This window comes from Schistocerca gregaria, chromosome 8 (genome assembly GCF_023897955.1).
Source record: "Schistocerca gregaria isolate iqSchGreg1 chromosome 8, iqSchGreg1.2, whole genome shotgun sequence".
NCBI classification, from domain to species: domain Eukaryota; kingdom Metazoa; phylum Arthropoda; class Insecta; order Orthoptera; family Acrididae; genus Schistocerca; species Schistocerca gregaria.
In genome coordinates, this window is record NC_064927.1 from 8,836,445 (window position 1) to 8,862,376 (window position 25,932).

General features: G+C 46.6%; 14 non-coding genes across 14 annotated transcripts; all 14 read right to left on the minus strand.

Annotated features, from left to right (window-relative positions):
• Positions 1–755: 755 nt before the first annotated feature.
• On the minus strand, positions 756–828 carry Trnak-cuu (transfer RNA lysine (anticodon CUU)). Its single transcript has one exon. It is a non-coding gene; the product is annotated as a tRNA-Lys (tRNA).
• A 1,433-nt stretch (positions 829–2,261) lies between these two features.
• On the minus strand, positions 2,262–2,334 carry Trnak-cuu (transfer RNA lysine (anticodon CUU)). Its single transcript has one exon. It is a non-coding gene; the product is annotated as a tRNA-Lys (tRNA).
• Positions 2,335–3,766: 1,432 nt separating this feature from the next.
• On the minus strand, positions 3,767–3,839 carry Trnak-cuu (transfer RNA lysine (anticodon CUU)). Its single transcript has one exon. It is a non-coding gene; the product is annotated as a tRNA-Lys (tRNA).
• A 1,432-nt stretch (positions 3,840–5,271) lies between these two features.
• On the minus strand, positions 5,272–5,344 carry Trnak-cuu (transfer RNA lysine (anticodon CUU)). Its single transcript has one exon. It is a non-coding gene; the product is annotated as a tRNA-Lys (tRNA).
• A 2,948-nt stretch (positions 5,345–8,292) lies between these two features.
• On the minus strand, positions 8,293–8,365 carry Trnak-cuu (transfer RNA lysine (anticodon CUU)). The gene has a single exon. It is a non-coding gene; the product is annotated as a tRNA-Lys (tRNA).
• A 1,439-nt stretch (positions 8,366–9,804) lies between these two features.
• On the minus strand, positions 9,805–9,877 carry Trnak-cuu (transfer RNA lysine (anticodon CUU)). Its single transcript has one exon. It is a non-coding gene; the product is annotated as a tRNA-Lys (tRNA).
• Positions 9,878–11,301: 1,424 nt separating this feature from the next.
• Trnak-cuu (transfer RNA lysine (anticodon CUU)) lies at positions 11,302–11,374 on the minus strand. The gene has a single exon. It is a non-coding gene; the product is annotated as a tRNA-Lys (tRNA).
• Positions 11,375–12,798: 1,424 nt separating this feature from the next.
• Trnak-cuu (transfer RNA lysine (anticodon CUU)) lies at positions 12,799–12,871 on the minus strand. Its single transcript has one exon. It is a non-coding gene; the product is annotated as a tRNA-Lys (tRNA).
• Positions 12,872–15,834: 2,963 nt separating this feature from the next.
• Trnak-cuu (transfer RNA lysine (anticodon CUU)) lies at positions 15,835–15,907 on the minus strand. The gene has a single exon. It is a non-coding gene; the product is annotated as a tRNA-Lys (tRNA).
• A 1,453-nt stretch (positions 15,908–17,360) lies between these two features.
• Trnak-cuu (transfer RNA lysine (anticodon CUU)) lies at positions 17,361–17,433 on the minus strand. The gene has a single exon. It is a non-coding gene; the product is annotated as a tRNA-Lys (tRNA).
• Positions 17,434–18,888: 1,455 nt separating this feature from the next.
• Positions 18,889–18,961, minus strand: Trnak-cuu (transfer RNA lysine (anticodon CUU)). The gene has a single exon. It is a non-coding gene; the product is annotated as a tRNA-Lys (tRNA).
• A 1,449-nt stretch (positions 18,962–20,410) lies between these two features.
• On the minus strand, positions 20,411–20,483 carry Trnak-cuu (transfer RNA lysine (anticodon CUU)). The gene has a single exon. It is a non-coding gene; the product is annotated as a tRNA-Lys (tRNA).
• A 1,440-nt stretch (positions 20,484–21,923) lies between these two features.
• On the minus strand, positions 21,924–21,996 carry Trnak-cuu (transfer RNA lysine (anticodon CUU)). The gene has a single exon. It is a non-coding gene; the product is annotated as a tRNA-Lys (tRNA).
• Positions 21,997–23,433: 1,437 nt separating this feature from the next.
• On the minus strand, positions 23,434–23,506 carry Trnak-cuu (transfer RNA lysine (anticodon CUU)). Its single transcript has one exon. It is a non-coding gene; the product is annotated as a tRNA-Lys (tRNA).
• Positions 23,507–25,932: the final 2,426 nt, after the last annotated feature.

The window sequence follows — 25,932 nt, forward strand, 5'->3', positions numbered from 1 at the left end:
AGACTGGGAAACAAGACCACACACTTTCTGCATACGGAATCGAAGGCAGGGCGTGCCTCGCCGCATTTGCCACGATGGCCATTTGCTACTTCTGCAGAAGCGGCGGCGGCGACGACGACGACCGCGAGAGGCTCTGACATATGTGAGAAATACATCTATAAAATGTAATTCAGACTGCGTCGTCCCACCTTATGCTGAACCGCTTTGGCAAAGGCTTTATCTGCGCCATTCGCCTTAATCACATCTGAGAGTAATTCTTAATAAAAGGCATGTCGCTAATTGTTCGTCATCACAGATACTGTTTGCTATACGGCCACGACGCGCAACTGATTTCCAAAATTCGACTTCTTCCTTTGAGGATGGAACTCGCGACCCTTGGTTTACTAGTCCAGTGCTCTACCACTGAGCTAAAGAGGCGCGGCTTAGCGGTGCTTCTGCGTACTTCATCCTTACGGTCGTCTGGATCATCAGACTTCAGCTGACAACACTTCATATTACCGACTAATATTTGCAGCTATGGCGACCCATTACTGCTTGGCTACACATCTGACACATAACCGATGTCCTCTCCAAACAACAACACTTGCATTTCAGAACATGTCTTTCACACATGTCTACAAAATCACCTTCACCTTCAAATACAGTTTCCTTGCGACTGACAGAGACGTAGGCAAAGTTTAAAGTTGCTATTTCCATTACATCACGTTAATCAGAAAAACTGTAATTTACATCTGCAGCGGAACAAAATTCCGTTGCGCCCAGCGTAGGGCTCGAACCCACGACCCTGAGTTTAAGAGTCTCATGCTCTACCGACTGAGCTAGCCGGGCTGCTTCGGTGAATACTTGCCGGGCAGCCCGTCACACAGTACTCGTTTGGGTTGGGTGGTCCCATACAGAATCTCTCCATGCTGCCTAATGTTTTCCTAACGTCACACTCGTCACGTACTTCACTTTTATTTCATAATCATTTCTGAGAGGTAAGGAATTGCATGACAACCTGCAGAGCTAGTGGCGTCAAAATTAACACTCATACTTGATGTGACTCAAAAGGCGAACGAGTTACTTTCCAACGTTGTTTTAGATGTGCAAGTGCCAGTGGAAACTCGCGGTGACAGCACTCTGCCGACCATTTCGCTAGTTAACACCGGTCTTGTAGTGTGTGTTTCAAGCTCAAGAGCATCTCCAAGCAGAAAATGGTCAACAGCAACATTCAGACGGTTTCGTACTGCTCAAATGCTACATTAAAACGGTATGTTTCTTTTTCAGAACTGATAAAACACGAGCGTGACAGCATTCGAACCTGTAATCTTCAGATCCGAAGTCCGACGCCTTATCCATTAGGCCACACAGTCACTGACGACCAAGTGCAACTTGTATATCACTCATCTCGAAACGCTCACACCCCTGATAATTTGTGTTTTCGTTATACACAGCCGCTGCCCTTGCTCTTTCCCACCCATTCGTTACATTCAACCTCTTACGTGACCGACCAAATATTGACTGGGAAACAAGACCACACACTTTGTGCATACGGAATCGAAGGCAGGGCGTGCCTCGCCGCATTTGCCACGATGGCCATTTGCTACTTCTGCAGAAGCGGCGGCGGCGGCGACGACGACGACGACGACCGCGAGAGGCTCTGACATATGTGAGAAATACATCTATAAGATGTAATTCAGACTGCCTCGTCCCACCTTATGCTGAACCGCTTTGGCAAATGCTTTATCTGGGCCATTCGCCTTAATCACATCTGAGAGTAATTCTTAATAAAAGGCATGTCGCTAATTGTTCGTCATCACAGATACTGTTTGCTATACGGCCACGACGCGCAACTGATTTCCAAAGTTCGACTTCTTCCTTTGAGGATGGAACTCACGACCCTAGGTTTACTAGTCCAGGGCTCTACCACTGAGCTAAAGAGGCGCGGCGTAGCAGTACCTTTGCGAACTTCGTCCTAACGGTCGTCTGGATCATCAGACTTCAGCTGACAACACTTCATATTACCGACTAATATTTGCAGCTATGGCGACCCATTACTGCTTGGCTACACATCTGACACGTAACCGATGTCCTCTCCAAACAACAACACTTGCATTTCAGAACATGTCTTTCACACATGTCTACAAAATCACCTTCACCTTCAAATACAGTTTCCTTGCGACTGACAGAGACGTAGGCAAAGTTTAAAGTTGCTATTTCCATTACATCACGTTAATCAGAAAAACGGTAATTTACATCTGCAGCGGAACAAAGTTCCGTTCCACCCAGCGTGGGGCTCGAACCCACGACCCTGAGATTAAGAGTCTCATGCTCTACCGACTGAGCTAGCCGGGCTGCTTTGGTGAATACTTGCCGGGCAGCACGTTACACAGTACTCGTTTGGGTTGGGTGGTCCCATACAGAATCTCTCCATGCTGCCTAATGTTTTCCTAACGTCACACTCGTCACGTACTTCACTTTTATTTCATAATCATTTCCGAGAGGTAAAGGAATTGCATGACAACCTGCAGAGCTAGTGGCGTCAAAATTAACACTCATACTTGATGTGACTCAAAAGGCGAAAGAGTTACTTTCCGACGTTGTTTTAGATGTGCAAGTGCCAGTGGAAACTCGCAGTGACGGCACTCTGCCGACCATTTCGCTACTTAACACCGGTCTTGTAGTGTGTGTTTCAAGCTCAAGAGCATCTCCAAGCAGAAAATGGTCAACAGCAATAGTCAGACGGTTTCGTACTGCTCAAATGCTACATTAAAACGGTATGTTTCTTTTTCAGAACTGATGAAACACGAGCGTGACAGCATTCGAACCTGTAATCTTCAGATCCGAAGTCCGACGCCTTATCCATTAGTCCACACAGTCACTGACGACCAAGTGCAACTTGTATATGACTCATCTCGAAACGCACACAACCCCTGATAATTTGTGTTTTCGTTCTACACAGCCGCTGCCCTTGCTCTTTCCCACCCATTCGTTACATTCAACCTCTTACGTGACCGACCAAATATTGACTGGGAAACAAGACCACACACTTTGTGCATACGGAATCGAAGGCAGGGCGTGCCTCGCCGCATTTGCCACGATGGCCATTTGCTACTTCTGCAGAAGCGGCGGCGGCGACGACGACGACGACGACCGCGAGAGGCTCTGACATATGTGAGAAATACATCTATAAGATGTAATTCAGACTGCCTCGTCCCACCTTATGCTGAACCGCTTTGGCAAAGGCTTTATCTGCGCCATTCGCGTTATTCACATCTGAGAGTAATTCTTAATAAAAGGCATGTCGCTAGTTGTTCGTCATCACAGATACTGTTTGCTATACGGCCACGACGCGCAACTGATTTCCAAAATTCGACTTCTTCCTTTGAGGATGGAACTCACGACCCTTGGTTTACTAGTCCAGTGCTCTACCACTGAGCTAAAGAGGCGCGCCCTAGCGGTACTTTTGCATGCTTCGTCCTTACGGTCGTCTGGATCATCAGACTTCAGCTGAGAACACTTCGTATTACCGACTAATATTTGCAGCTATGGCGACCCATTACTGCTTGGCTACACATCTGACACGTAACCGATGTCCTCTCCAAACAACAACACTTGCATTTCAGAACATGTCTTTCACACATGTCTACAAAATCACCTTCACCTTCAAATACAGTTTCCTTGCGACTGACAGAGACGTAGGCAAAGTTTAAAGTTGCTATTTCCATTACAACACGTTAATCAGAAAAACGGTAATATACTTCTGCAGCGGAACAAAATTCCGTTCCGTCCAGCGTGGGGCTCGAACCCACGATCCTGAGATTAAGAGTCTCATGCTCTACCGACTGAGCTAGCCGGGCTGCTTGGGTGATTACTTGCCGTCCAAGCACGTCACAAAGTACTCGTTTGGGTTGGGTGGTCCCATACAGAATCTCTCCATGCTGCCTAATGTTTTCCTAACGTCACACTCGTCACGTACTTCACTTTTATTTCATAATCATTTATGAGAGGTAAAGGAATTGCATGACAACCTGCAGAGCTAGTGGCGTCAAAATTAACACTCATACTTGATGTGACTCAAAAGGCGAACGAGTTACTTTCCGACGTTGTTTTAGATGTGCAAGTGCCAGTGGAAACTCGCGGTGACGGCACTCTGCCGACCATTTCGCTAGTTAACACCGGTCTTGTAGTGTGTGTTTCAAGCTCAAGAGCATCTCCAAGCAGAAAATGGTCAACAGCAACATTCAGACGGTTTCGTACTGCTCAAATGCTACATTAAAACGGTATGTTTCTTTTTCAGAACTGATAAAACACGAGCGTGACAGCATTCGAACCTGTAATCTTCAGATCCGAAGTACGACGCCTTATCCATTAGGCCACACAGTCACTGACGACCAAGTGCAACTTGTATATGACTCATCTCGAAACGCTCACACCCCTTATAATTTGTGTTTTCGTTCTACACAGCCGCTGCCCTTGCTCTTTCCCACCCATTCGTTACATTCAACCTCTTACGTGACCGACCAAATATTGACTGGGAAACAAGACCACACACTTTGTGCATACGGAATCGAAGGCAGGGCGTGCCTCGCCGCATTTGCCACGATGGCCATTTGCTACTTCTGCAGAATCGGCGGCGGCGACGACGACGACGACGACCGCGAGAGGCTCTGACATATGTGAGAAATACATCTATAAGATGTAATTCAGACTGCCTCGTCCCACCTTATGCTGAACCGCTTTGGCAAATGCTTTATCTGGGCCATTCGCCTTAATCACATCTGAGAGTAATTCTTAATAAAAGGCATGTCGCTAATTGTTCGTCATCACAGATACTGTTTGCTATACGGCCACGACGCGCAACTGATTTCCAAAATTCGACTTCTTCCTTTGAGGATGGAACTCACGACCCTAGGTTTACTAGTCGAGGGCTCTACCACTGAGCTAAAGAGGCGCGGCGTAGCAGTACCTTTGCGAACTTCGTCCTAACGGTCGTCTGGATCATCAGACTTCAGCTGACAACACTTCATATTACCGACTAATATTTGCAGCTATGGCGACCCATTACTGCTTGGCTACACATCTGACACGTAACCGATGTCCTCTCCAAACAACAACACTTGCAATTCAGAACATGTCTTTCACACATGTCTACAAAATCACCTTCACCTTCAAATACAGTTTCCTTGCGACTGACAGAGACGTAGGCAAAGTTTAAAGTTGCTATTTCCATTACATCACGTTAATCAGAAAAACGGTAATTTACATCTGCAGCGGAACAAAGTTCCGTTCCACCCAGCGTGGGGCTCGAACCCACGACCCTGAGATTAAGAGTCTCATGCTCTACCGACTGAGCTAGCCGGGCTGCTTTGGTGAATACTTGCCGGGCAGCACGTTACACAGTACTCGTTTGGGTTGGGTGGTCCCATACAGAATCTCTCCATGCTGCCTAATGTTTTCCTAACGTCACACTCGTCACCAACTTCACTTTTATTTCATAATCATTTCCGAGAGGTAAAGGAATTGCATGACAACCTGCAGAGCTAGTGGCGTCAAAATTAACACTCATACTTGATGTGACTCAAAAGGCGAAAGAGTTACTTTCCGACGTTGTTTTAGATGTGCAAGTGCCAGTGGAAACTCGCAGTGACGGCACTCTGCCGACCATTTCGCTACTTAACACCGGTCTTGTAGTGTGTGTTTCAAGCTCAAGAGCATCTCCAAGCAGAAAATGGTCAACAGCAATAGTCAGACGGTTTCGTACTGCTCAAATGCTACATTAAAACGGTATGTTTCTTTTTCAGAACTGATGAAACACGAGCGTGACAGCATTCGAACCTGTAATCTTCAGATCCGAAGTCCGACGCCTTATCCATTAGTCCACACAGTCACTGACGACCAAGTGCAACTTGTATATGACTCATCTCGAAACGCTCACACCCCTGATAATTTGTGTTTTCGTTCTACACAGCCGCTGCCCTTGCTCTTTCCCACCCATTCGTTACATTCAACCTCTTACGTGACCGACCAAATATAGACTGGGAAACAAGACCACACACTTTGTGCATACGGAATCGAAGGCAGGGCGTGCTTCGCCGCATTTGCCACGATGGCCATTTGCTACTTCTGCAGAAGCGGCGGCGGCGGCGGCGTCGGCGGCAAAGACGACGACGACGACGACGACCGCGAGAGGCTCTGACATATGTGAGAAATACATCTATAAACTGTAATTCAGACTGCCTCGTCCCACCTTATGCTGTACCGATTTGGCAAAGGCTTTATCTGCGCCATTCGCGTTATTCACATCTGAGAGTAATTCTTAATAAAAGGCATGTCGCTAATTGTTCGTCATCACAGATACTGTTTGCTATACGGCCACGACGCGCAACTGATTTCCAAAATTCGACTTCTTCCTTTGAGGATGGAACTCACGACCCTTGGTTTACTAGTCCAGTGCTCTACCACTGAGCTAAAGAGGCGCGCCCTAGCGGTACTTTTGCACGCTTCGTCCTTACGGTCGTCTAGATCATCAGACTTCAGCTGACAACACTTCGTATTACCGACTAATATTTGCAGCTATGGCGACCCATTACTGCTTGGCTACACATCTGACACGTAACCGATGTCCTCTCCAAACAACAACACTTGCATTTCAGAACATGTCTTTCACACATGTCTACAAAATCACCTTCACCTTCAAATACAGTTTCCTTGCGACTGACAGAGACGTAGGCAAAGTTTAAAGTTGCTATTTCCACTACATCACGTTAATCAGAAAACGGTAATTTACATCTGCAGCGGAACAAAATTCCGTTCCACCCAGAGTGGTGCTCGAACCCACGACTCTGGGATTAAGAGTCTCATGCTCTACCGACTGAGCTAGCCGGGCTGCTTCGGTGAATACTTGCCGGGCAGCACGTCACAAAGTACTCGTTTGGGTTGGGTGGTCCCATACAGAATCTCTCCATGCTGCGTAATGTTTTCCTAACGTCACACTCGTCACGTACTTCACTTTTATTTCATAATCATTTCTGAGAGGTAAGGAATTGCATGACAACCTGCAGAGCTAGTGGCGTCAAAATTAACACTCATACTTGATGTGACTCAAAAGGCGAACGAGTTACTTTCCAACGTTGTTTTAGATGTGCAAGTGCCAGTGGAAACTCGCGGTGACGGCACTCTGCCGACCATTTCGCTAGTTAACACCGGTCTTGTAGTGTGTGTTTCAAGCTCAAGAGCATCTCCAAGCAGAAAATGGTCAACAGCAACATTCAGACGGTTTCGTACTGCTCAAATGCTACATTAAAACGGTATGTTTCTTTTTCAGAACTGATAAAACACGAGCGTGACAGCATTCGAACCTGTCATCTTCAGATCCGAAGTCCGACGCCTTATCCATTAGGCCACACAGTCACTGACGACCAAGTGCAACTTGTATATGACTCATCTCGAAACGCTCACACCCCTGATAATTTGTGTTTTCGTTCTACACAGCCGCTGCCCTTGCTCTTTCCCACCCATTCGTTACATTCAACCTCTTACGTGACCGACCAAATATTGACTGGGAAACAAGACCACACACTTTGTGCATACGGAATCGAAGGCAGGGCGTGCCTCGCCGCATTTGCCACGATGGCCATTTGCTACTTCTGCAGAAGCGGCGGCGGCGACGACGACGACCGCGAGAGGCTCTGACATATGTGAGAAATACATCTATAAAATGTAATTCAGACTGCGTCGTCCCACCTTATGCTGAACCGCTTTGGCAAAGGCTTTATCTGCGCCATTCGCCTTAATCACATCTGAGAGTAATTCTTAATAAAAGGCATGTCGCTAATTGTTCGTCATCACAGATACTGTTTGCTATACGGCCACGACGCGCAACTGATTTCCAAAATTCGACTTCTTCCTTTGAGGATGGAACTCGCGACCCTTGGTTTACTAGTCCAGTGCTCTACCACTGAGCTAAAGAGGCGTGGCTTAGCGGTACTTCTGCGTACTTCATCCTTACGGTCGTCTGGATCATCAGAATTCAGCTGACAACACTTCATATTACCGACTAATATTTGCAGCTATGGCGACCCTTTACTGCTTGGCTACACATCTGACACGTAACCGATGTCCTCTCCAAACAACAACACTTGCATTTCAGAACATGTCTTTCACACATGCCTACAAAATCACCTTCACCTTCAAATACAGTTTCCTTGCGACTGACAGAGACGTAGGCAAAGTTTAAAGTTGCTATTTCCATTACATCACGTTAATCAGAAAAACGGTAATTTACATCTGCAGCGGAACAAAACTCCGTTTCGCCCAGCGTAGGGCTCGAACCCACGACCCTGAGATTAAGAGTCTCATGCTCTACCGACTGAGCTAGCCGGGCTGCTTCGGTGAATACTTGCCGGGCAGCACGTCACACAGTACTCGTTTGGGTTGCGTGGTCCTATACAGAATCTCTCCATGCTGCCTAATGTTTTCCTAACGTCACACTCGTCACGTACTTCACTTTTATTTCATAATCATTTCTGAGAGGTAAGGAATTGCATGACAACCTGCAGAGCTAGTGGCGTCAAAATTAACACTCATACTTGATGTGACTCAAAAGGCGAACGAGTTACTTTCCGACGTTGTTTTAGATGTGCAAGTGCCAGTGGAAACTCGCGGTGACGGCACTCTGCCGACCATTTCGCTAGTTAACACCGGTCTTGTAGTGTGTGTTTCAAGCTCAAGAGCATCTCCAAGCAGAAAATGGTCAACAGCAACATTCAGACGGTTTCGTACTGCTCAAATGCTACATTAAAACGGTATGTTTCTTTTTCAGAACTGATAAAACACGAGCGTGACAGCATTCGAACCTGTCATCTTCAGATCCGAAGTCCGACGCCTTATCCATTAGGCCACACAGTCACTGACGACCAAGTGCAACTTGTATATGACTCATCTCGAAACGCTCACACCCCTGATAATTTGTGTTTTCGTTCTACACAGCCGCTGCCCTTGCTCTTTCCCACCCATTCGTTACATTCAACCTCTTACGTGACCGACCAAATATTGACTGGGAAACAAGACCACACACTTTGTGCATACGGAATCGAAGGCAGGGCGTGCCTCGCCGCATTTGCCACGATGGCCATTTGCTACTTCTGCAGAAGCGGCGGCGGCGACGACGACGACGACGACGACGACGACCGCGAGAGTCTCTGACATATGTGAGAAATTCATCTATAAAATGTAATTCAGTCTGCGTCGTCCCACCTTATGCTGAACCGCTTTGGCAAAGGCTTTATCTGCGCCATTCGCCTTAATCACATCTGAGAGTAATTCTTAATAAAAGGCATGTCGCTAATTGTTCGTCATCACAGATACTGTTTGCTATACGGCCACGACGCGCAACCGATTTCCAAAATTCGACTTCTTCCTTTGAGGATGGAACTCGCGACCCTTGGTTTACTAGTCCAGTGCTCTACCACTGAGCTAAAGAGGCGCGCCTTAGCGGCACTTCTGCGTACTTCATCCTTATGGTCGTCTGGATCATAAGAATTCAGCTGACAACACTTCATATTACCGACTAATATTTGCAGCTATGGCGACCCATTACTGCTTGGCTACACATCTGACACGTAACCGATGTCCTCTCCAAACAACAACACTTGCATTTCAGAACATGTCTTTCACACATGTCTACAAAATCACCTTCACCTTCAAATACAGTTTCCTTGCGACTGACAGAGACGTAGGCAAAGTTTAAAGTTGCTATTTCCATTACATCACGTTAATCAGAAAAACGGTAATTTACATCTGCAGCGGAACAAAATTCCGTGTCGCCCAGCGTGGGGCTCGAACCCACGACACTGAGATTAAGAGTCTCATGCTCTACCGACTGAGCTAGCCGGGCTGCTTCGGTGAATACTTGCCGGGCAGCACGTCACACAGTACTCGTTTGGGTTGGGTGGTCCCATACAGAATCTCTCCATGCTGCCTAATGTTTTCCTAACGTCACACTCGTCACGTACTTCACTTTTATTTCATAATCATTTCTGAGAGGTAAGGAATTGCATGACAACCTGCAGAGCTAGTGGCGTCAAAATTAACACTCATACTTGATGTGACTCAAAAGGCGAACGAGTTACTTTCCGACGTTGTTTTAGATGTGCAAGTGCCAGTGGAAACTCGCGGTGACGGCACTCTGCCGACCATTTCGCTAGTTAACACCGGTCTTGTAGTGTGTGTTTCAAGCTCAAGAGCATCTCCAAGCAGAAAATGGTCAACAGCAACATTCAGACGGTTTCGTACTGCTCAAATGATGCATTAAAACGGTATGTTTCTTTTTCAGAACTGATAAAACACGAGCGTGACAGCATTCGAACCTGTAATCTTCAGATCCGAAGTCCGACGCCTTATCCATTAGGCCACACAGTCACTGACGACCAAGTGCAACTTGTATATCACTCATCTCGAAACGCTCACACCCCTGATAATTTGTGTTTTCGTTATACACAGCCGCTGCCCTTGCTCTTTCCCACCCATTCGTTACATTCAACCTCTTACGTGACCGACCAAATATTGACTGGGAAACAAGACCACACACTTTGTGCATACGGAATCGAAGGCAGGGCGTGCCTCGCCGCATTTGCCACGATGGCCATTTGCTACTTCTGCAGAAGCGGCGGCGGCGACGACGACGACCGCGAGAGGCTCTGACATATGTGAGAAATACATCTATAAAATGTAATTCAGACTGCGTCGTCCCACCTTATGCTGAACCGCTTTGGCAAAGGCTTTATCTGCGCCATTCGCCTTAATCACATCTGAGAGTAATTCTTAATAAAAGGCATGTCGCTAATTGTTCGTCATCACAGATACTGTTTGCTATACGGCCACGACGCGCAACTGATTTCCAAAATTCGACTTCTTCCTTTGAGGATGGAACTCGCGACCCTTGGTTTACTAGTCCAGTGCTCTACCACTGAGCTAAAGAGGCGCGGCTTAGCGGTACTTCTGCGTACTTCATCCTTACGGTCGTCTGGATCATCAGAATTCAGCTGACAACACTTCATATTACCGACTAATATTTGCAGCTATGGCGACCCATTACTGCTTGGCTACACATCTGACACGTAACCGATGTCCTCTCCAAACAACAACACTTGCATTTCAGAACATGTCTTTCACACATGTCTACAAAATCACCTTCACCTTCAAATACAGTTTCCTTGCGACTGACAGAGACGTAGGCAAAGTTTAAAGTTGCTATTTCCATTACATCACGTTAATCAGAAAAACGGTAATTTACATCTGCAGCGGAACAAAATTCCGTGTCGCCCAGCGTGGGGCTCGAACCCACGACACTGAGATTAAGAGTCTCATGCTCTACCGACTGAGCTAGCCGGGCTGCTTCGGTGAATACTTGCCGGGCAGCACGTCACACAGTACTCGTTTGGGTTGGGTGGTCCCATACAGAATCTCTCCATGCTGCCTAATGTTTTCCTAACGTCACACTCGTCACGTACTTCACTTTTATTTCATAATCATTTCTGAGAGGTAAGGAATTGCATGACAACCTGCAGAGCTAGTGGCGTCAAAATTAACACTCATACTTGATGTGACTCAAAAGGCGAACGAGTTACTTTCCGACGTTGTTTTAGATGTGCAAGTGCCAGTGGAAACTCGCGGTGACGGCACTCTGCCGACCATTTCGCTAGTTAACACCGGTTTTGTAGTGTGTGTTTCAAGCTCAAGAGCATCTCCAAGCAGAAAATGGTCAACAGCAACATTCAGACGGTTTCGTACTGCTCAAATGATGCATTAAAACGGTATGTTTCTTTTTCAGAACTGATAAAACACGAGCGTGACAGCATTCGAACCTGTAATCTTCAGATCCGAAGTCCGACGCCTTATCCATTAGGCCACACAGTCACTGACGACCAAGTGCAACTTGTATATCACTCATCTCGAAACGCTCACACCCCTGATAATTTGTGTTTTCGTTATACACAGCCGCTGCCCTTGCTCTTTCCCACCCATTCGTTACATTCAACCTCTTACGTGACCGACCAAATATTGACTGGGAAACAAGACCACACACTTTCTGCATACGGAATCGAAGGCAGGGCGTGCCTCGCCGCATTTGCCACGATGGCCATTTGCTACTTCTGCAGAAGCGGCGGCGGCGACGACGACGACCGCGAGAGGCTCTGACATATGTGAGAAATACATCTATAAAATGTAATTCAGACTGCGTCGTCCCACCTTATGCTGAACCGCTTTGGCAAAGGCTTTATCTGCGCCATTCGCCTTAATCACATCTGAGAGTAATTCTTAATAAAAGGCATGTCGCTAATTGTTCGTCATCACAGATACTGTTTGCTATACGGCCACGACGCGCAACTGATTTCCAAAATTCGACTTCTTCCTTTGAGGATGGAACTCGCGACCCTTGGTTTACTAGTCGAGTGCTCTACCACTGAGCTAAAGAGGCGCGGCTTAGCGGTACTTCTGCGTACTTCATCCTTACGGTCGTCTGGATCATCAGAATTCAGCTGACAACACTTCATATTACCGACTAATATTTGCAGCTATGGCGACCCATTACTGCTTGGCTACACATCTGACACGTAACCGATGTCCTCTCCAAACAACAACACTTGCATTTCAGAACATGTCTTTCACACATGTCTACAAAATCACCTTCACCTTCAAATACAGTTTCCTTGCGACTGACAGAGACGTAGGCAAAGTTTAAAGTTGCTATTTCCATTACATCACGTTAATCAGAAAAACGGTAATTTACATCTGCAGCGGAACAAAATTCCGTTTCGCCCAGCGTAGGGCTCGAACCCACGACTCTGAGATTAAGAGTCTCATGCTCTACCGACTGAGCTAGCCGGGCTGCTTCGGTGAATACTTGCCGGGCAGCACGTCACACAGTACTCGTTTGGGTTGGGTGGTCCTATACAGAATCTCTCCATGCTGCCTAATGTTTTCCTAACGTCACACTCGTCACGTACTTCACTTTTATTTCATAATCATTTCTGAGAGGTAAGGAATTGCATGACAACCTGCAGAGCTAGTGGCGTCAAAATTAACACTCATACTTGGTGTGACTCAAAAGGCGAACGAGTTACTTTCCGACGTTGTTTTAGATGTGCAAGTGCCAGTGGAAACTCGCGGTGACGGCACTCTGCCGACCATTTCGCTAGTTAACACCGGTCTTGTAGTGTGTGTTTCAAGCTCAAGAGCATCTCCAAGCAGAAAATGGTCAACAGCAACATTCAGACGGTTTCGTACTGCTCAAATGCTACATTAAAACGGTATGTTTCTTTTTCAGAACTGATAAAACACGAGCGTGACAGCATTCGAACCTGTCATCTTCAGATCCGAAGTCCGACGCCTTATCCATTAGGCCACACAGTCACTGACGACCAAGTGCAACTTGTATATGACTCATCTCGAAACGCTCACACCCCTGATAATTTGTGTTTTCGTTCTACACAGCCGCTGCCCTTGCTCTTTCCCACCCATTCGTTACATTCAACCTCTTACGTGACCGACCAAATATTGACTGGGAAACAAGACCACACACTTTGTGCATACGGAATCGAAGGCAGGGCGTGCCTCGCCGCATTTGCCACGATGGCCATTTGCTACTTCTGCAGAAGCGGCGGCGGCGGCGGCGTCGGCGGCAACGACGACGACGACGACGACGACGACGACGACGACCGCGAGAGGCTCTGACATATGTGAGAAATACATCTATAAGATGTAATTCAGACTGCCTCGTCCCACGTTATGCTGAACCGCTTTGGCAAATGCTTTATCTGCGCCATTCGCCTTAATCACATCTGAGAGTAATTCTTAATAAAAGGCATTTCGCTTATTGTTCGTCATCACAGATACTGTTTGCTATACGGCCACGACGCGCAACTGATTTCCAAAATTCGACTTCTTCCTTTGAGGATGGAACTCACGACCCTTGGTTTACTAGTCCAGGGCTCCACCACTGAGCTAAAGAGGCGCGGCCTAGCGGTACCTTTGCGAACTTCGTCCTTACGGTCGTCTGGATCATCAGACTTCAGCTGACAACACTTCATATTACCGACTAATATTTGCAGCTATGGCGACCCATTACTGCTTGGCTACACATCTGACACGTAACCGATGTCCTCTCCAAACAACAACACTTGCATTTCAGAACATGTCTTTCACACATGTCTACAAAATCACCTTCACCTTCAAATACAGTTTCCTTGCGACTGACAGAGACGTAGGCAAAGTTTAAAGTTGCTATTTCCATTACATCACGTTAATCAGAAAAACGGTAATCTACATCTGCAGCGGAACAAAATTCCGTTTCGCCCAGCGTGGGGCTCAAACCAACGACCCTGAGATTAAGAGCCTCATGCTCTACTGACTGATCTAGCCGGGCTGCTTCGGTGAATACTTGCCGGGCAGCACGTCACACAGTACTCGTTTGGGTTGGGTAGTCCCATACAGAATCTCTCCATGCTGCCTAATGTTTTCCTAACGTCACACTCGTCACGTACTTCACTTTTATTTCATAATCATTTCTGAGAGGTAAGGAATTGCATGACAACCTGCAGAGCTAGTGGCGTCAAAATTAACACTCATACTTGATGTGACTCAAAACGCGAACGAGTTACTTTCCGACGTTGTTTTAGATGTGCAAGTGCCAGTGGAAACTCGCGGTGACGGCACTCTGCCGACCATTTCGCTAGTAAACACCGGTCTTGTAGTGTGTGTTTCAAGCTCAAGAGCATCTCCAAGCAGAAAATGGTCAACAGCAACATTCAGACGGTTTCGTACTGCTCAAATGCTACATTAAAACGGTATGTTTCTTTTTCAGAACTGATAAAACACGAGCGTGACAGCATTCGAACCTGTAATCTTCAGATCCGAAGTCCGACGCCTTATCCATTAGGCCACACAGTCACTGACGACCAAGTGCAACTTGTATATGACTCATCTCGAAACGCTCACACCCCTGATAATTTGTGTTTTCGTTCTACACAGCCGCTGCCCTTGCTCTTTCCCACCCATTCGTTACATTCAACCTCTTACGTGACCGACCAAATATAGACTGGGAGACAAGACCACACACTTTGTGCATACGGAATCGAAGGCAGGGCGTGCCTCGCCGCATTTGCCATGATGGCCATTTGCTACTTCTGCAGAAGCGACGGCGGCGACGACGACGTCGACTGCGAGAGGCTCTGACATATGTGAGAAATACATCTATAAAATGTAATTCAGACGGCCTCGTCCCACCTTATGCTGAACCGCTTTGGCAAATGCTTTATCTGGTCCATTCGCGTTAATCACATACGAGAGTAATTCTTAATAAAAGGCATGTCGCTAATTGTTCGTGATCACAGATACTGTTTGCTATACGGCCACGACGCGCAACTGATTTCCAAAATTCGACTTCTTCCTTTGAGGATGGAACTCACGACACTTGGTTTACTAGTCCAGTGCTCTACCACTGAGCTAAAGAGGCGCGCCCTAGCGGTACTTTTGCATATTTCGTCATTACGGTCGTCTGGATCATCAGACTTCAGCTGACAACACTTCGTATTACCGACTAATATTTGCAGCTATGGCGACCCATTACTGCTTGGCTACACATCTGACACGTAACCGATGTCCTCTCCAAACAACAACACTTGCATTTCAGAACATGTCTTTCACACATGTCTACAAAATCACCTTCACCTTCAAATACAGTTTCCTTGCGACTGACAGAGACGTAGGCAAAGTTTAAAGTTGCTATTTCCATTACATCACGTTAATCAGAAAAACGGTAATATACTTCTGCAGCGGAACAAAATTCCGTTCCGTCCAGCGTGGGGCTCGAACCCACGATCCTGAGATTAAGAGTCTCATGCTCTACCGACTGAGCTAGCCGGGCTGCTTGGGTGATTACTTGCCGTGCAAGCACGTCACAAAGTACTCGTTTGGGTTGGGTGGTCCCATACAGAATCTCTCCATGCTGCCTAATGTTTTCCTAACGTCACACTCGTCACGTACTTCACTTTTATTTCATAATCATTTATGAGAGGTAAAGGAATTGCATGACAACCTGCAGAGCTAGTGGCGTCAAAATTAACACTCATACTTGATGTGACACAAAAGGCGAACGAGTTACTTTCCGACGTTGTTTTAGATGTGCAAGTGCCAGTGGAAACTCGCGGTGACGGCACTCTGCCGACCATTTCGCTAGTTAACACTGGTCTTGTAGTGTGTGTTTCAAGCTCAAGAGCATCTCCAAGCAGAAAATGGTCAACAGCAACATTCAGACGGTTTCGTACTGCTCTAATGCTACATTAAAACGGTATGTTTCTTTTTCAGAACTGATAAAACACGAGCGTGACAGCATTCGAACCTGTAATCTTCAGATCCGAAGTCCGACGCCTTATCCATTAGGCCACACAGTCACTGACGACCAAGTGCAACTTGTATATGACTCATCTCGAAACGCTCACACCCCTTATAATTTGTGTTTTCGTTCTACACAGCCGCTGCCCTTGCTCTTTCCCACCCATTCGTTACATTCAACCTCTTACGTGACCGACCAAATATAGACTGGGAAACAAGACCACACACTTTGTGCATACGGAATCGAAGGCACGGCGTGCCTCGCCGCATTTGCCACGATGGCCATTTGCTACTTCTGAAGAAGCGGCGGCGGCGGCGACGACGACGACGACGACGACGACGACGACGACGACCGCGAGAGGCTCTGACATATGTGAGAAATAGATCTATAAAATGTAATTCAGACTGCCTAGTCCCACCTTATGCTGTACCGCTTTGGCAAAGGCTTTATCAGCGCCATTCCCGTTAATCACATCTGAGAGTAATTCTTAATAAAAGGCATGTCGCTAATTGTTTGTTATCACAGATACTCTTTGCTATACGGCCACGACGCGCAACTGATTTCGTAAATTCGACTTCTTCCTTAGAGGAAGGAACTCACGACCCTTGGTTTACTAGTCCAGTTCTCTACCACTGAGCTAAAGAGGCGCGGCCTAGCGGTACTTTTGCGTACTTCGTCCTTACGGTCGTCTGGATCATCAGACTTCAGCTGACAACACTTCATATTACCGACTAATATTTGCAGCCATGGCGACCCATTACTGCTTGTCTACACATCTGACACGTAACCGATGTCCTCTCCAAACAACAACACTTGCATTTCAGAACATGTCTTTCACACATGTCTACAAAATCACCTTCACCTTCAAATACAGTTTCCTTGCGACTGACAGAGACGTAGGCAAAGTTTAAAGTTGCTATTTCCATTACATCACGTTAATCAGAAAAACGGTAATTTACATCTGCAGCGGAACAAAATTCCGTTTCGCCCAGCGTGGGGCTCGAACCCAAGACCCTGAGATTAAGAGTCTCATGCTCTACCGACTGAGCTAGCCGGGCTGCTTCGGTGAATACTTTCCGGGCAGCACGTCACACAGTACTCGTTTGGGTTGGGTGGTCCCATACAGAATCTCTCCATGTTGCCTAATGTTTTCCTAACGTCACACTCGTCACGTACTTCACTTTTATTTCATAATCATTTCTGAGAGGTAAAGGAATTGCATGACAACCTGCAGAGCTAGTGGCGTCAAAATTAACACTCATACTTGATGTGACTCAAAAGGCGAACGAGTTACTTTCCGACGTTGTTTTAGATGTGCAAGTGCCAGTGGAAACTCGCGGTGACGGCCCTCTGCCGACCATTTCGCTAGTTAACACCGGTCTTGTAGTGTGTGTTTCAAGCTCAAGAGCATCTCCAAGCAGAAAATGGTCAACAGCAACATTCAGACGGTTTCGTACTGCTCAAATGCTACATTAAAACAGTATTTTTCTTTTTCAGAACTGATAAAACACGAGCGTGACAGCATTCGAACCTGTAATCTTCAGATCCGAAGTCCGACGCCTTATCCATTAGGCCACACAGTCACTGACGACCAAGTGCAACTTGTATATGACTCATCTCGAAACGCTCACACCCCTTATAATTTGTGTTTTCGTTCTACACAGCCGCTGCCCTTGCTCTTTCCCACCCATTCGTTACATTCAACCTCTTACGTGACCGGCCAAATATAGACTGGGAAACAAGACCACACACTTTGTGCATATGGAATCGAAGGCAGGGCGTGCCTCGCCGCATTTGCCACGATGGCCATTTGCTACTTCTGCAGAAGCGGCGGCGCCGACGACGACGACGACGACGACGACGACGACGACGACGACGACCGCGAGAGGCTCTGACATATGTGAGAAATACATCTATAAAATGTAATTCAGACTTCCTCGTCCCACCTTATGCTGTACCGCTTTGGCAAAGGCTTTATCTGCGCCATTCGCCTTAATCACATCTGAGAGTAATTCTTAATAAAAGGCATGTCGCTAATTGTTCGTCATCACAGATACTGTTTGGTATACGGCCACGACGCGCAACTGATTTCCAAAATTCGACTTCTTCCTTTGAGGATGGAACTCACGACCCTTGCTTTACTAGTCCAGTGCTCTACCACTGAGCTAAAGAGGCGCGGCGTAGCGGTCCCTTTGCGTACTTCGTCCTTACGGTCGTCTGGATCATCAGACTTCAGCTGACAACACTTCATATTACCGACTAATATTTGCAGCTATGGCGACCCATTACTGCTTGGCTACACATCTGACACGTAACCGATGTCCTCTCCAAACAACAACACTTGCATTTCAGAACATGTCTTTCACACATGTCTACAAAATCCCCTTCACCTTCAAATACAGTTTCCTTGCGACTGACAGAGACGTAGGCAAAGTTCAAAGTTGCTACTTCCATTACATCACGTTAATCAGAAAAACGGTAATTTACTTCTGCAGCGGAACAAAATTCCGTTGCGCCCAGCGTAGGTCTCGAACCCACGATCCTGAGGTTAAGAGTCTCATGCTCTACCGACTGAGCTAGCCGGGCTGCTTCGGTTAATACTTGCCTGGCAGCACGTCACAAAGTACTCGTTTGGGTTGGGTGGTCCCATACAGAATCTCTCCATGCTGCCTAATGTTTTCCTAACGTCCCACTCGTCACGTACTTCACTTTTATTTCATAATCATTTCTGAGAGGTAAAGGAATTGCATGACAACCTGCAGAGCTAGTGGCGTCAAAATTAACACTCATACTTGATGTGACTCAAAAGGCGAACGAGTTACTTTCCGACGTTGTTTTACATGTGCAAGTGCCAGTGGAACCTCGCGGTGACGGCACTCTGCCGACCATTTCGCTAGTTAACACCGGTCTTGTAGTGTGTGTTTCAAGCTCAAGAGCATCTCCAAGCAGAAAATGGTCAACAGCAACATTCAGACGGTTTCGTACTGCTCAAATGCTACATTAAAACGGTATGTTTATTTTTCAGAACTGATAAAACACAAGCGTGACAGCATTCGAACCTGTAATCTTCAGATCCGAAGTCCGACGCCTTATCCATTAGGCCACACAGTCACTGACGACCAAGAGCAACTTGTATATGACTCATCTCGAAACGCTCACACCCCTGATAATTTGTGTTTTCGTTCTACACAGCCGCTGCCCTTGCTCTTTCCCACCCATTCGTTACATTCAACCTCTTACGTGACCGACCAAATATAGACTGGGAAACAAGACTTCACACTTTGTGCATACGGAATCGAAGGCACGGCGTGCCTCGCCGCATTTGCCACGATGGCCATTTGCTACTTCTGAAGAAGCGGCGGCGGCGGCGGCGACGACGACGACGACGACGACGACGACGACCGCGAGAGGCTCTGACATATGTGAGAAATAGATCTATAAAATGTAATTCAGACTGCCTCGTCCCACCTTATGCTGTACCGCTTTGGCAAAGGCTTTATCAGCGCCATTCGCGTTAATCACATCTGAGAGTAATTCTTAATAAAAGGCATGTCGCTAATTGTTCGTTATCACAGATACTCTTTGCTATACGGCCACGACGCGCAACTGATTTCGTAAATTCGACTTCTTCCTTAGAGGAAGGAACTCACGACCCTTGGTTTACTAGTCCAGTGCTCTACCACTGAGCTAAAGAAGCGCGGCCTAGCGGTACTTTTGCGTACTTCGTCCTTACGGTCGTCTGGATCATCAGACTTCAGCTGACAACACTTCATATTACCGACTAATATTTGCAGCCATGGCGACCCATTACTGCTTGTCTACACATCTGACACGTAACCGATGTCCTCTCCAAACAACAACACTTGCATTTCAGAACATGTCTTTCACACATGTCTACAAAATCACCTTCACCTTCAAATACAGTTTCCTTGCGACTGACAGAGACGTAGGCAAAGTTTAAAGTTGCTATTTCCATTACATCACGTTAATCAGAAAAACGGTAATTTACATCTGCAGCGGAACAAAATTCCGTTTCGCCCAGCGTGGGGCTCGAACCCAAGACCCTGAGATTAAGAGTCTCATGCTCTACCGACTGAGCTAGCCGGGCTGCTTCGGTGAATACTTTCCGGGCAGCACGTCACACAGTACTCGTTTGGGTTGGGTGGTCCCATACAGAATCTCTCCATGTTGCCTAATGTTTTCCTAACGTCACACTCGTCACGTACTTCACTTTTATTTCATAATCATTTCTGAGAGGTAAAGGAATTGCATGACAACCTGCAGAGCTAGTGGCGTCAAAATTAACACTCATACTTGATGTGACTCAAAAGGCGAACGAGTTACTTTCCGACGTTGTTTTAGATGTGCAAGTGCCAGTGGAAACTCGCGGTGACGGCACTCTGCCGACCATTTCGCTAGTTAACACCGGTCTTGTAGTGTGTGTTTCAAGCTCAAGAGCATCTCCAAGCAGAAAATGGTCAACAGCAACATTCTGACAGTTTCGTACTGCTCAAATGCTACATTAAAACAGTATTTTTCTTTTTCAGAACTGATAAAACACGAGCGTGACAGCATTCGAACCTGTAATCTTCAGATCCGAAGTCCGACGCCTTATCCATTAGGCCACACAGTCACTGACGACCATGTGCAACTTGTATATGACTCATCTCGAAACGCTCACACCCCTGATAAATTGTGTTTTCGTTCTTCACAGCCGCTGCCCTTGCTCTTTCCCACCCATTCGTTACATTCAACCTCTTACGTGACCGACCAAATATAGACTGGGAAACAAGACCACACACTTTGTGCATACGGAATCGAAGGCAGGGCGTGCCTCGCCGCATTTGCCACGATGGCCATTTGCTACTTCTGCAGAAGCGGCGGCGGCGGCGGCGACGACGACGACGACGACGACCGCGAAAGGCTCTGACATATGTGAGAAATACATCTATAAAATGTAATTCAGACTGCCTCGTCCAACCTTATGCTGTTCCGCTTTGGCAAAGGCTTTATCAGCGCCATTCACGTTAATCACATCTGAGAGTAATTCTTAATAAAAGGCATGTCGTTAATTGTTCGTCATCACAGATACTGCTTGCTATACGGCCACGACGCGCAACTGATTTCGAAAATTCGACTTCTTCCTTTGAGAATGGAACTCACGACCCTTGGTTTACTAGTCCAGTGCTCTACCACTGAGCTAAAAAGGCGCGGCCTAGCGGTAGATTTGCGTACTTCGTCCTTACGGTCGTCTGGATCATCAGACTTCAGCTGACAACACTTCATATTACCGACTAATATTTGCAGCCATGGCAACCCATTAATGCTTGGCTACACATCTGACACGTAACCGATGTCCTCTCCAAACAACAACACTTGCATTTCAGAACATGTCTTTCACACATGTCTACAAAATCACCTTCACCTTCAAATACAGTTTCCTTGCGACTGACAGAGACGTAGGCAAAGTTTAAAGTTGCTATTTCCATTACATCACGTTAGTCAGAAAAACGGTAATTTACATCTGCAGCGGGACAAATTTCGGTTCCACCCAGCGTGGTGCTCGAACCCACTACCCTGAGATTAAGAGTCTCATGCTCTACCGACTGAGCTAGACGGGCTGCTTCGGTTATTACTTGCCGGGCAGCACGTCACAAAGTATTCGTTTGGGTTGGGTGGTCCCATACAGAATCTCTCCATGCTGCCTAATGTTTTCCTAACGTCACACTCGTCACGTACTTCACTTTTATTTCATAATCATTTCTGAGAGGTAAAGGAATTGCATGACAACCTGCAGAGCTAGTGGCGTCAAAATTAACACTCATACTTGATGTGACTCAAAAGGCGAACGAGTTACTTTCCGACGTTGTTTTAGATGTGCAAGTGCCAGTGGAAACTCGAGGTGACGGCACTCTGCCGATCATTTCGCTAGTTAACACTGGTCTTGTAGTGTGTGTTTCAAGCTCAAGAGCATCTCCAAGCAGAAAATGGTCAACAGCAACATTCAGACGGTTTCGTACTGCTCGAATGCTACATTAAAACGGTATGTTTCTTTTTCAGAACTGATAAAACACGAGCGTGACAGCATTCGAACCTGTAATCTTCAGATCCGAAGTCCGACGCCTTATCCATTAGGCCACACAGTCACTGACGACCAAGTGCAACTTGTATATGACTCATCTCGAAACGCTCACACCCCTGATAATTTGTGTTTTCGTTCTACACAGCCGCTGCCCTTGCTCTTTCCCACCCATTCGTTACATTCAACCTCTTACGTGACCGACCAAATATAGACTGGGAAACAAGACCACACACTTTGTGCATACGGAATCGAAGGCAGGGCGTGCCTCGCCGCATTTGCCACGATGGCCATTTGCTACTTCTGCAGAAGCGGCGGCGACGACGACGACGACGACGACGACGACCGCGAAAGGCTCTGACATATGTGAGAAATACACCTATAAAATGTGATTCAGACTTCCTCGTCCCACCTTATGCTGTACCGCTTTGGCAAAGGCTTTATCTGCGCCATTCGCCTTAATCACATCTGAGAGTAATTCTTAATAAAAGGCATGTCGCTAATTGTTCGTCATCACAGATACTGTTTGCTATACGGCCACGACGCGCAACTGATTTCCAAAATTCTACTTCTTCCTTTGAGGATGGTACTCACGGCCCTTGGTTTACTAGTCCAGTGCTCTACCACTGAGCTAAAGAGGCGTGGCCTAGCGGTACTTTTGCGTACTTCGTCCTTACGGTCGTCTGGATCATCAGACTTCAGCTGACAACACTTCATATTACCGACTAATATTTGCAGCTATGGAGACCCATTACTGCTTGACTACACATCTGACACGTAACCGATGTCCTCTCCAAACAACAACACTTGCATTTCAGAACATATCTTTCACACATGTCTACAAAATCACCTTCACCTTCAAATACAGTTTCCTTGCGACTGACAGAGACGTAGGCAAAGTTTAAAGTTGCTATTTCCATTACATCACGTTAATCAGAAAAACGGTAATTTACATCTGCAGCTGAACAAAATTCTGTTCCGCCCAGCGTGGGGCTCGAACCCACGACCCTGAGATTAAGAGTCTCACGCTCTACCGACTGAGCTAGCCGGGCTGCTTCGGTGAATACTTGCTGGGCAGCACGTCACACAGTACTCGTTTGGGTTGGGTGGTCCCATACAGAATCTCTCCATGCTGCCTAATGTTTTCCTAACGTCACACTCGTCACGTACTTCACTTTTATTTCATAATCATTTCTGAGAGGTAAAGGAATTGCATGACAACCTGCAGAGCTAGTGGCGTCAAAATTAACACTCATGCTTGATGTGACTCAAAAGGCGAACGAGTTACTTTCCGACGTTGTTTTAGATGTGCAAGTGCCAGTGGAAACTCGCGGTGACGGCACTCTGCCGACCATTTCGCTAGTTAACACCGGTCTTGTAGTGTGTGTTTCAAGCTCAAGAGCATCTCCAAGCAGAAAATGGTCAACAGCAACATTCAGACGGTTTCGTACTGCTCAAATGCTACATTAAAACGGTATGTTTCTTATTCAGAAATGATAAAACACGAGCGTGACAGCATTCGAACCTGTAATCTTCAGATCCGAAATCCGACGCCTTATCCATTTTTTTTCTTTTTTTTCCTTTTTAGGTTTTTCTTTATTCATATTTTTTAAACACTGTTTTTTCGTTTTTCCTTTGTAATGTCCCAGGGCAGGTAGGTGGAGGCGCGTTGTTCAGGGGTCGTATCCCGAGGCCTGGCCAAGACGTCTCCTCCTCCCTGCACTGAAGCACAGTGTCACCAATACGTTGTAATTGTCTTTGGTTCGGAGTCTTATGAACTTATATGTGAACACGGGACTTATGAAGCGTTGTCTATCGAAACAGTTATTTTGGCTTCCTGCCAAGATTGTACCTAAGAACTAGCGAGAATGTCTTCCCTGTCATGAAGTTAGCTCAGTATGCCCCTATACCGGTTCCATTAATGATTCAGGCGCAGGAGCGATCAATAGAAATTGAAACTTAACCAACTCCCTGCTTTTCGAAAACAATAGTAAGCATATTCGCAAAGTCCCTCTTAAGGTGTGGGAAAGACTTTTGCGTCCAGAACTCATGAAGCATGTTACCAGTAAACGACATGAAATCGGTTATACCATGATCATCAACCACTGCAAAAATGTAACGGCCAAGAAGCCACATAACGGTGTTGTTCTTGGTCCGGGGATAAAAAACCGTGTCCGGCCAGCAGAGTATATCAGTCTTAAATGCCGATTCGGAGCTCCTGGTGAGTAAAGCCAATTGTCGGCGCAGCCAGTGCCACATGCGATGACGGTCAGCGCAGGTAAATCGGTGTTGGGGTGTATCAACACAACCACACGTTTGACAAAGCGGAGAGACACATAAACCTATACGATGAAGGCGTTCGTTCGTAGGAATCAGCTGATTAACTACCTTATACCATAGGGAGGCAACAGTTGCTGAATGAACGGGTAAGCTAATATTCGTCCATATGTTACGCCAATTAAAACTGGGATAATGCAAAACAATCGGGTTGGAAGAAGAAGACCGTCGCCATTTGTCAAGCAGGGTTAGCGTAGTAATAACAGGACGACGTTGTAAGTGGAGATCTAGGTAACTAATCTCAGTGTAGAAGTCCCGAACATGCCGTAGCTTCGCATTTAGAGGCCCAACGTTAATGGGCGGTGACAAGCTCGCAGGACGAACGACATGGAATAATCGCGAAGTAACAGTCGGGGACTCAGATAATAAAAGATGGAGGGTTCGCTTAACATAAAGGGCAGCAGCCTTGACACGGACGTCGGTGAACGACAAGCCGCCCTCAAGACGCGGCTTCGTAAGAACATCACAACGTAATTTAAAAATATGCCCCCGCCAAATATATCTGTTAATAAGCTCGACCATTTTTGCACCCTGCATTCGGGGAAGCGGAAACAGCTGAGCAACGTAATATACTTTACATAAAACATAAGTGTCTAATACACGCTTTTTTTGCAGTAGCGGTATCGAACGCCATGAGTGTTCTAATAAAACACCTTGCAGCTGGAAATGGCCACTAGCCAATTTTTTGCAGCCATCCGAAGAGGACAACGTTCAAGATAGATACCTAAATGTGTATGGTGTTCAACAGCTGTAACCCACGGAACAACCACACGTTCAAAGCCCCGCAAATTCAGGAGCTTGCTTTTACGGGGATTGATACGAGAACCTGAGGCCGCAGAAAATTTATCGAGTTCCATTTTCAACTGCGGCACTTCTGCGGTGGAACGAAGCAAAACAACCAAATCATCAGCATAAGCTGTTGCCGTCTGGGTAACCCCAGAGATCGTAAGACCACGAAGTGTCGAGTTGAGACGTGTAAGGACTGGTTGAAGGGAGAGAGCATAAAGGGTCATGGATAAAGGACTACCTTGCGGGAAGCCACGTTGAATATCAATGACCTTTGTCAGCTGGCCATTAATGTCAATCTTAGCAGAAATGCCAGTCGTCATATTCTTAAGTACCAGCAGCGCCTGTTCATTAA